General features: G+C 32.5%; 1 protein-coding gene across 3 annotated transcripts in view; it reads right to left on the reverse strand.

Annotated features, from left to right (window-relative positions):
- Window positions 1-10,537, reverse strand: part of LOC126753369 (uncharacterized) — a 162,300-nt gene extending 151,763 nt beyond the window's left edge. Inside the window, exon 1 of one of the 3 annotated variants that reach the window (XM_050464760.1) lies at window positions 10,320-10,537. The gene's annotated coding sequence lies outside the window, so the exon portion shown is untranslated. Of the gene's footprint in view, window positions 1-10,069; window positions 10,225-10,319 lie in introns of those variants that run through there. The other 2 variants (XM_050464762.1, XM_050464761.1) reach the window with 2 other exon arrangements.
- Window positions 10,538-11,593: the final 1,056 nt, after the last annotated feature.

The following is an 11,593-nucleotide window of genomic DNA, read 5'->3' on the forward strand; positions in this document are numbered from 1 at the left end:
AAATAAGAGATATTTTCTTAGGAAAATATTTAACAACCGATTCGTACGATAATACTATAGTCTGCAACGTAGAGATTAAAAATTAGTTTGCGGCAATAGTTTAGTAACCCTTATCAGAGAAGCTAGAAATATCTTAAAATCTACAATTGTTCGAGGCTGAAGACCAAAAATTTAAATTGAAATTTTTAAACATCATTAACCTCAAACAACACTCATATAGCTACTACTGAGCAGAACATTATTGAGCCTGAAGAGAGTGCAAGTATAAGCCTGTAATAATATTTTCCGTCTGAAGTTATGAATAAATATAGAGGATTTAGACAATCCGCTTAATTGAGTAAATTAGCAAATTTCGTAAAGTAGGAAAATCTGTAGCATTGAAAAATGTAAAAAAAAAACAATCCTTGTGGTGGCTCAAATACAGGATCTTTTTCCGATACAAGCTAGGAAAAAACTGGGTGCTTTAAAAACTCTTTCATGTAATCAAATAATATTTCAAAACTTTGCTTGTTGAAATTTAAAACTGCATATTGACTCAATTAAGGCGCTGGTTAGAGGTGCCTCAAAAACCCGATTAAAACCGTCTATTAGAATATCGAAAATGATCTTATTAAAATTTGTAATTGGTAATTAAGTTAATTAAGAACTTATGGATGCTAAGGAAAATGCCTTTAATTTAGGCAACAAGCATTTCGAAAATTTGTTACTTTAAATTTTAAACTACAAATTGAGTCATTTAAAGACTTAAAGATGTATGAAAAATCTTTCTAAATAAGTCAATTAGAATTTCGAATTTTGAAGTTGCTAACTGAATCAATACAAATTTATATGTGCTACTTTAATTTAGTTAATTAGCATTTAAAATATGTTATAAAAGTCCTTTAATTTAGCCGGAAAATTGCTTACTGAAATTTAAAGTTGTTAATTGACTCAATTAAGCACTTGTAGATATGTGCTTTGGAAAACACATTAATTTAGTTAATTCGTAATTAATATTTTGAAAAATTTGATAATTGAAACATGAAATTTGAAACTGCTTTTTGGCTCAATTAAGGACTTAAAGATTATTTAATGAACCTTTTAATTTAGTCAATTAGCAAAAATTTAAAATTGCTAAATGACTCAATTAAGAACTAAAATATGTTTTATAAATATTTTTAATTTAGCAATACGAAAATTGTATAATCCAAAATTTTATAAATTAAATTTGAAATTGCTAATTGACTCAATTAAGAACTTATAGATGATATAAAATACTCCCGAATTTAGTTAACTATAATTTCGAAAACTAACTTATTGAAATTTTAAATAATTGAATCAATTAGAGACAGGTTTTGGAAAACACTTTAATTCAGTTAACTTCTTCTTCTTAATTGGTGCAGACACCGCTTACGCGATTATAGCTGCGTTGGATTTCTAGGCTGACATTGTTGGTGGTGTTTACGCTGGTTCAAAGATAGACGAAATTATCTACGACTTCAAAGTTATGACTGTCAACAGTGACGTGAGTTCCAAGTCGCGAGTGCGACGACAGTTTGTTTCATGACAGGAGATAGACCCATTTCTTTTGCTTCCTTGTCCAGTCTGGCGAAAGCAGAACTAACGGCGCGGGTGTTGAGGCCGATGATATCAATATCATCAGCATACGCCAGCAGCTGTACACTCTTATAAAATATGGTACCTTCTCTACTAAGTTCTGCAGCTCGAACTATTTTCTCCAGAAGGAGGTTGAAAAAATCGCACGATAGGGAATCACCTTTTCTGAAACCTCGTTTGATATCAAACGGCTCGGAGAGGTCCTTCCCGATTCTGACGGTGCTTTGAGTGTTATTCAGTTAACTAGTTCTGCGAAAATCTAATTTCTCATATTCTAATTCGCTAATTGATTTAACTGAGGATTTATAGCTGCTTTAGAAGATCTTTCAATTTAGCCAATAATTATTTAAAAATTTTATTGATTGAAATGCTAATTGACTTAATTAAGTGTTTATAGATGCTTTAGAAGACCCTTAAATTTAGGGAAATAGCATTTTAAGAGCTTATTAATGAAAATTTCAAATCGGTAATTGACTCATTTAAGGATATATACCTAAGTGCTTTAGAAACCCTTATTTAGTCGAAAGGCTACGAAATTTCAAATTATTATTTGAAAGTTCACACTGCTAATTGAATTCAATTACATAATGCAATACATCAAGACTTTAACATATTATAATTTATTTCATAACTTCTTTATTGTTTTATGTTTTGTTGGTTTTGTTTTCTAAGACAATGCCTACAAGTTATCTTATTCTATATAAAATATTTACATACATACATAAGTATGTGCTTTTAAGTAGTATTAGACATGAGTCCAATTCTCCAAAGCCCATAAATAATATGGTCTCTAAAATAAATGCACCAAACTTTCAATCAAAAATCATATACTGCTTATGGCATGTCATATTTCTTATTAGAAAGTGTACAAAATACCGTTATGACATTTTTCAAATAAATCAAACGATTAATTATGCCTAATAAACCATTTTTGTAAAAAAACCCAATGTGTTACGACTTAAACAATAACACTTCTTTGGCTATATTAGCAGCAACTAACCAATATTAGGGCTCCACAAATGGCTAAAGTCGAAGAAGTGTTATGAAAATTACTGGAAGCTTTCGACTAATGCTTGAAAACGTGCCAAAAATTAATTTTCATATTCATAAGGTAATACATATTCACATATGTATGTATATATTATACATATGTATATGTATCTACATATGGGCGTACAAATGCTTAAGTCATAGCTCATAAATTCTTTCTTTGTGCCTGGCATTCTTATTTGGCCACATTTACTACCTAACCTTAAGGAATTCTTTAATGTGAGCACATTTTTGGAGTATGTATGTATGTTTATATGTTTAAACATGTTTGTTGTTAATGTTAACTTAACGCCAAAACAACAGAACGCATATTAACTCTTTTTCTTCTTCATTCTTCATTCAAACAAAAATCGCCTCACAGACAATTGCAGCGATCATTAGAGCCCCATTGATTAGCAGAACCGGTTTTACAACACCAAACGGACGCTCAAGACACCAGAAACAGGCATGCTACAATGTGCTCACAAAACAAGCGAACTGTTATGGTAAATACATGTGTGTGTATGTGTATAAATATGTGTGTATGTATGGCTTGTTGATATGTATGCCTGCTTGGCTTGATATGGGCATGGTGCTATGCCACCAGCAGACCGGCCTAAAAAACAAGTCTTCTTCGCTTGCAATCGAGTTTGCTGCTTTTTACCATTGCTTTGTGGTATATCATTTTCGATATTCTGCTTCATATTGAGCTGTCTTCAATTATCATATAAGTATATACTTATAAATATACATAGGTATGTATGTACGTATGTATATATGTATCTCTCATGCCGCTTCAGCTGTGTTTTTTACTTTTTTCTGAAAAAATGTTGTTTTTGTATTTTCTTCTGTTCTTTTCGTAAGTTTATTTTTGTTGTAGTTGTTGGACTTTGTTGTTGTTGTTGTTGGAATATTTGGTTGCTGTTTTTTCTGAATTTTCTTGTAGTTATTAGGCTTGTTGTTGTTGTCGTGTTTTTTTTTTTTGAATTTTTAGACATTTTTGTTTTTGTTGCTATGCTTCTTGTTGTTGTTTTTGCATATATTGTTGTTGTTTTGGTTTTTTTTTATTTCTGCACAACATTTTCCTTATCCGCTTTTGCCACTATCTTCGCAGCGCAAGCCCATGCTTCTCCTTCAGAGATTCGCGCATACAAGCAATCACTCCAACGCACACACACACTCTCAAATGCATGAATGCAGGCGTTCAGGCTTCAGTTCGCTGCACATTGAGCAACATTCTCGTAGGTTTACGGGCTGTCCAATAACTCAACGCTCAATGTGTTTATGCGCGCCGCACAAATGCATACATACATACACATATACATATATGTATGTATAATATTATGTACAGATAAGTTTATGTATGCAAGTTGAACGTTAAATGATGGCAAGCGCGTAAAGTTTTTTAAATATTCGTATATTTTGTATGTGTTTGCTTGTAGTTTTGTGGGTGGTTGTGTTGTTGTAAAACGCATACTTCTGCCTGCTGATTCGCACATTTGCTCTTTGCTTTCTTGCTTACCTTCTAAATGTACATCTGTATGTATGAAAGTGTCTGTGTTGAACTGAAATTCTTAACTACTTTTCGCCATTAATTGTCATTAACTGCAGTCACATATGTATGCATGTATTTACATATGTACATATGTATGTATGTTCATAAAATGTAAATATATTAATAAATATACTTTTTTATCTATGTTTATCACTTCGCATATGCATTCTATGCCACTCATCATATGCTTGACGTGTCGGACGAAGCCCATATGGAATTTCAATATTTTTGCTTACAATTCCACACATGTCATTCGGCGCGCTTCCTTCATTCAACACAATCAACGCTCTTTAAAAGGGAAACGGACAAATAATAAAGAACACAAAAAACACTTTAAAGCCGCCTAATAGCCACTGATTCATTGGAAAGCTCTGCAGAAGGTGGACAATGGAATTTTTGGGAAAGGTGTTCAGCTAATGGACTTTGTAGTATAATTATATCCACATAAGCATACTTGTATAAATAACACTTATGTAAAAAATTAATATTTAAATAATAAATTTCACAAAATTGTTAAAATTTAATTATTTCTAAAAAATCTTCTAACATTGAATTTCATTAACAAATTGGTTTTTCTCAAGCTTTCATGAAACACTTATTTAGCAAAAAATTTCATGTCAGAATAAAAGTGAGCGTGCTTAAAAATATTTTAAGGGCACAGGGTTATTAGTTGAGCCTTGAACATGAATTGGTAACAGTTTCAAACTTGTATCTCTGCTGGTTTTAGCGTTATGAAATGTTGCTTATAAGCAACATTGCGCCGTTTTTAAAACACTGGTTAAAATTGATTTTGTGTGTTATGAATAATGATAAAGTCTGCACCTTCATTTTCCAACCTACCCAATTAAAAGTTTTCCCAATACCAATGATCGTTTCAATCGAGACACATGGATTTTGGCGGTTCAGAAATTTGCTTTGATGATGATCTGATCAAACAACACCTCTTTTAACTGCTTGTCCTGTATATAGTTTTCAGGATTCAATGATTTAATTCATGTAATAACAATTTTTAAAAATTTTCCGTCGGACAGTCTGATTTGAAGCAAGTTTTGTATCTATTGCATAATAATTTGAATACAGCTTTCTTAGGGTGCCCACAGAGTGGACGCCTAAAACCGAACCGAGGCATTTTCCGATTTACGCAACACGCTCATTTACACTCGGCTCGGCTTTAAGTGGTTATATAAGGTTAAAATTTTCAAAAAAAAATCGATTTTTTATTAAATTTTCTTAATATACATACATATATTTAAGAATATACACAGAAAATTTGATATCGTTCCGGTGAATATTTTCGAAGTTACACGCAAATTTGAAAATGCGTTTCAGAGCGTATGTATGTAAAGTACATTTCAAACTTTTCTTAAAATGATTTCTTAAAATGATGTTTAGGAAGTCGGTGACCAACATTACTCGAAAATGGCTAAACCGATTAGTCTGAAATTTAAGCACGAGCTTCTTAAATATATTTTTTAGTTTCGAAATTTTATTTTGCTTATTCCTTTTATTAATTACTAGATTACTTTAACAAAATTCAAAACTTTTATGGTACTTCTAAGGTATTCAATACTGTTTTTCAACAGAGTAGAGTCAATGCACTCTCAACAGGGAAAAGATTTTAGCGAAAGTATAATGCGGTTTATCGGAAGAATTTAGTTCTCTACTAAAAAATCTTGTAATCAGTCTTAAAGAATATTGAATAATTCAAGAGTAATATTGCATGTAAACTTAGGTTTTATAAATAATAATCTGAGAAATATGCCTACATATATATATATGTACCATAATAGAAAGAAAAAAAACACCTTAAGAATTATAAATAACGCTTGAGGAATATAAAACTGTAAAATTTTTGAAATTAATGATGGCTGTTAACTCGAAAATGCATTTCGAAATGTTTAACTAATACTTAGAGATTCATGTTGGATTATTGGATTGGATGCATAACGATAGAACTATTAATTGGTTCAAGATTGGAACGAATCTTAAAACTTGCAGGGATTTTTGTAAGCTCATGTCCCATATAATGGTTTTACAAATAATATAAACATTTAAATTTATAATATTTGCTGCTGCAAAACTTAACCAATTATTTTTATACTCTCAAAAAGTTGCTAAGGAGAGTATTATAGTTTTGTTCACATAACGGTTGTTTGTAAGTCCTAAAACTGAAAGAGTCAGATATAGGGTTATATATAACAAAGTGATCAGGGTGACGAGTAGAGTTGAAATCCGGATGTCTGTCTGTCCGTCTGTCCGTCCGTCCGTCTGTCCGTCCGTCCGTGCAAGCTGTAACTTGAGTAAAAATTGAGATATCATGATGAAACTTGGTACACGTATTTCTTGGCTCAATAAGAAGGTTAAGTTCGAAGATGGGCAAAATCGGCCTACTGCCACGCCCACAAAATGGCGAAAACCGAAAACCTATAAAGTGTCATAACTAAGCCATAAATAAAGATATTAAAGTGAAATTTGGCACAAAGGATCGCATTAGGGAGAGGCATATTTGGACGTACTTTTTTGGAAAAGTAGGAGTGGCCCGCCCCCTACTAAGTTTTTTGTACATATCTCGGAAACTATTACAGCTATGTCAACCAAACTCTATAGAGTCGTTTCCTTCAGGTATTTCCATATACAGTTCAAAAATGGAAGAAATCGGGTAATAACCACGCCCACCTCCCATACAAAGGTTATGTTGAAAATCACTAAAAGTGCGTTAACCGACTAAAAAAAACGTCAGAAACACTAAATTTTACTGAAGAAATGGCAGAAGGAAGTTGCACTCAGGCTTTTTTAAAAATTGAAAATGGGCGTGGCCTCGCCCGCTTATGGATCAAAAACCATATCTCAGGAACTACTCCACCGATTTCAATGAAATTCGGTATATAATATTTTCTTAACACCATGATGACATGTACGAAATATGGGTGAAATAGGTTAACAACCACGCCTTCTTCCAATATAACGCTATTTTGAAGTCCATCTGATGCCTTCTCTGTATAATATATATATACATTAGGAACCAATGATGATAGCGGAATAAAACTTTACACATACGTTACTATTTACCATAAAATTATAATATTTGAGACACTCTTACCATACTGGGGGTTGGTGATTTGAAAAACGTAAAAAATGTTGTAATTATATTGAAAAATTCTAAAACTTTTTTACTAAAAAATTATGTTCATGAGAAAATAAATGTAATTTAATGCAATGTTCAAGTTAAGTTTCAAGTGTTTTTCCAATTTCTGGCAATTTCAACAATAAATCTATTTTTTCGAGCAAAAAATTTTATATAAGTCGAGATATCGCAAATTCAACATAAAATTTTTTTAAACAAAAATTGTTATTTGAGCCCAGATATTAATTCTTGTTGGAGTCGAGATATTGTCAAGCGACACGAGAAAACCAATTAAAATGGCAATTGGTCTGGTTATTGGATTCTGGCTGGATTTTGTTGCCAACTGGTACAGAAATGTATGAAATGTTGTTATTGGAAATTTAATGATGCTGCAAATCGGCTAGCCAGGAATTAAAAAAAAAAAACAATTGAAATCAGATTTGTATTACAGTTAAGTGCGTATGTATGTATGTATGTAGCCAGGGGTCTGTGCTAACATTCTAAAGAAATAGTATGCTTATTTTTATACCCTGAACGGTGTATGAGTTTTTAATTTCAAGGTCCACATACAGTTGTTTTATATCTCGTAACACTTATCTTGTTTCAGGAAATTGAATGCTCTACAAAAAAGGTTTAAAATTTTTTCGTAAACAAATTTAAAAGATATATAACAGTTAAAGTTTGATTATTTTTAGAAATTTTTATTTGTTATGAATGTATAATACATATGAAAAAAATATTATTCAGAATCCCGGACATCGATTCGTGGATAGATAGACAACATGGATTGGGGACCTAGACTTCCACTAAAACCTAATACTGAGTGGGCATGGCTGCCTCTGAAGCTATCTATTCCGATTCCATCACGACCTAATTCCGTACTGTCCGACGTGTACAGAGTGCATAGAAGACTCTGAGCACGTATTTTTTCAATGCTCTCGTTTTTCAAATGTAAGTGGAAAAGTTAAAACCTTCACTTGGCGCCAGCTTCTCGGTAGAAAATTTGACAGCACTCATGTGTCAGACCTCCGTTAAATGGAAAGCTTTCAGTGAAGTGTCAGCTGTAATTATGACAAAACTAAGGCATATAGTAAATTAGGCGTTAGTCAGTCGGTATGATAGATGAAATTTTCTCTCTCCTATGAACTAATACTTAATCCGGTGGTTCCGTGAGAGAGATATGAATTGGGAGTAGGTTAGGCTTAGCGGATTAAAGTTCCACAATCGGGCTTTCGTTGCTTATATTACTATATAAAAAATGTATATATGTATGTATATGCATATACATACATATACATACGTATTTATCAAATGATCAATATGATGAGTTCGGTCAATTTAGTAATTCTAATCTGTTCGTCTGTATATTCGCGAACTAGTCACTTAGTATTTAAAATATCGTTCCGAAATCTTGCATTCGTCCGTTTTTTTTAATAAAGCTACTCATTACTCGGAACCGCCATTATCAAGCCACTATGGCATCTAGGTGTCATACAAACTCATAGATCAAAATCCAGTTCTTGTAAGGAAAACTTTTTTATCTGACAAGATATCTGCTCAAAAATCGATATAAAATATTTTTCAACACAACTCTTTAATCTCCGAAAAAAAATGTTCTGATCAGACCACTATAGCTTATAGTTGCCATGCAAACTAACCGATCGAAATCAAGCTTTTGTCTGGAAAACTTTTTTACCTGAAAGATATCAACACAAAATTTGCCATAGATTACACCGGTCAACACGATTTTTGGGTCTGACATCTAAATGTTAAATTTTAGTTTCTCCTATGACAAAAATAAGGGGAACATTTTTTTTCCGGTTAAAGTTTGCTTTTGTAGAAATTAGAGCAATTTTTCGATGATTTTTATATTTTTTCTACAATTTCACTATAGATTATAATTAGAAAACATTTTTTTAGATACAAGAGTCGTTTTTATTCAAGATGTGTGATAAAAAATAACATATAAATGTAAACTAACAAGAAATTACTGTCTAAAAATGAATATTTTTTGTATTTCTTTTATGCTCATATGAGCGCTCTCGTATTAAGCCCCAAATATACTTATCGATGTAGATCAGCCCAAAGCAAACTTAAAGAACTAAAGATTAATATTTAAGTGTTTTTCAATGTCTAGAATCAGAATTCAAGCATGAGAACAGAAACCCCAAAAAAAATATTTTTTTGTTGACCGGTGTTATTGCCTACGGCAGCACTTTAATATCCGAAAATATTGTTCATAGCGGTTGGTTATAGCATATAGCCGCCATAGAAGCTGTCCGATCAAATGAAGTTTTTGTTTGGAAAAAAATTTTTATTTTCCAAAATATTTTCAAAAATTTTGTATTTATTATTATGTAAGGAGACGCTCTAGTCTATAGACAAATTATTCAGATCGGATCACTATAGCGTATATATGTATGTACATATGTCATAAATATAAAGGGGTCGACCAAAGTCGAGATAAAGTTCTTCTTATACCCTTTTATGCAAAGAAAAACACCTGTGAAGGTTTTAATTACTTCGCTGAAGCCAAAGTAAACGATTATTTGATTAATCTACAAATAATGCTTGCTTCTTATTTGCAGATTAGATTACTAAATTTTTCATTTTTATTTATATTCGTTAATTTTTAATTTAATTTAATTTTTCATTAAGAATATTTTCAACATTTTTTTTTCTCAAAAATTTCTTGTCTTCCACTACATAGCACTTAATTATTTGAGCAACCACTCAATTACAAATCCAGCTCTTCATTTACGCACCACTTGCAACGCAGGCTGGTTCATAAGCATTGCGTTCGCTAGTGACGCTGCGTTGCAAACAACACTTTGCCACGCAAATATTCAATCACTTCCATTAACTTTTTAATCAAATCGCTCCCATTAACAAATAGGCACACATACAAATATGCACATATACATGCATATGCATTAGAGCATTAATTTCTCAAATATCAAAGTTGTACCGTTATTTTGCACATATTTGTTTGTCTAATTCTAATTTCTCAATTACCATTTAAATAAAATAACAAATTCCCGTTTCACCTTTGCCGTTTCGCACTCGCGTTATTGTCGTATTTCCTAACCGTATTCATAAACAAAACCAAACCAAAGTATTCTCAATTAGTTGGCGTCGAGCAAGTTTCGCATAAAAAAAATTACAAAAATACCGCAAGCAAACAACTATCCACGAGTGCTGTTCGTTGTTGACTAACTTTAGTAGCGCAGAAGCTCCTACATGCGAAGCAGACGGCCAGACACAGCCCAGCGAGTGAGCCAAGAGCGGCCGAAAACAGTCCCAACACAACGCGCAACCGGAGTTTGTTTGTCAATATGTAAGGGGGTGTGTGTATATACGACACAGATACAAAATGCTATCTACGAGATACTGATGCCAGTATTTTGGCGAATGCATCGGAATTTTTACAAATCTATGCACATAGCTCTACTAACATTTTAAGTTCTCTGGCTTTAAAAATGTTCGTTTCGAACAGCGAACTTGCATGAACACGTGTTGGTCGAACATGTTCGCTTGCCATTAAAAATTTCCCAGTATTTGCCGGTATTTATTAGTGCGCTGAGGTCATACGCCAGTGCATGCTAGCCGGCAAACACACACCCTCACACCCACTGAAATATGCTGCGCTCAAAATTAACAGTTTTTTGTTGTTTTTCATTTCATTTGTTTTGGTATTCCTTCTTGCGCGCTTGGCAAACCTTGCTTGAAATCAGGTTATTTAACTTTTATTCTCGAATTTCAAGGCGGCATTGGAAATAACAGTGCAAAGCCAAGCTGAGCAGCATAAGTGGCATGACTAGTTCGAGTGCTGCTCTTATGTAAGAGTTGTAATGGAAATGCAGATATAAATATGTATGCTTACTTACCTATAATACATACATATATACATACAATACCTACATATATAAATATAGTATATACATATAACATATATAAAGTAGATATGTATGCGGCAGTGGAAATCACTCTCAATTTGAACGCCCACGACTTTTTTACAAAATCATTTGGAAGCTGTTCACACTAACATTTAGTAAATTAATATGCGTAAATAATTGTTATTTTGTATCTTTATGTACTCTTGCGACATATGTATTGTTGGAGAGTAGTTTTGTTCATCTAACGGTTGTTTGTACCTGGCCCCGCCCTCTAATAAGTATAATGTGCATACCTTACTAAAGCTATGCTAACTAAACTTACCTAGTAGGAGACCTTCAGAAAATCTTCAAACACTGTAGAAGTACTTATGTAAGTAAAATCAGATGATAACC

The sequence above is a fragment of the Bactrocera neohumeralis genome, chromosome 3 (genome assembly GCF_024586455.1).
Source record: "Bactrocera neohumeralis isolate Rockhampton chromosome 3, APGP_CSIRO_Bneo_wtdbg2-racon-allhic-juicebox.fasta_v2, whole genome shotgun sequence".
In the NCBI taxonomy this organism is placed as follows: Eukaryota; Metazoa; Arthropoda; class Insecta; order Diptera; family Tephritidae; genus Bactrocera; species Bactrocera neohumeralis.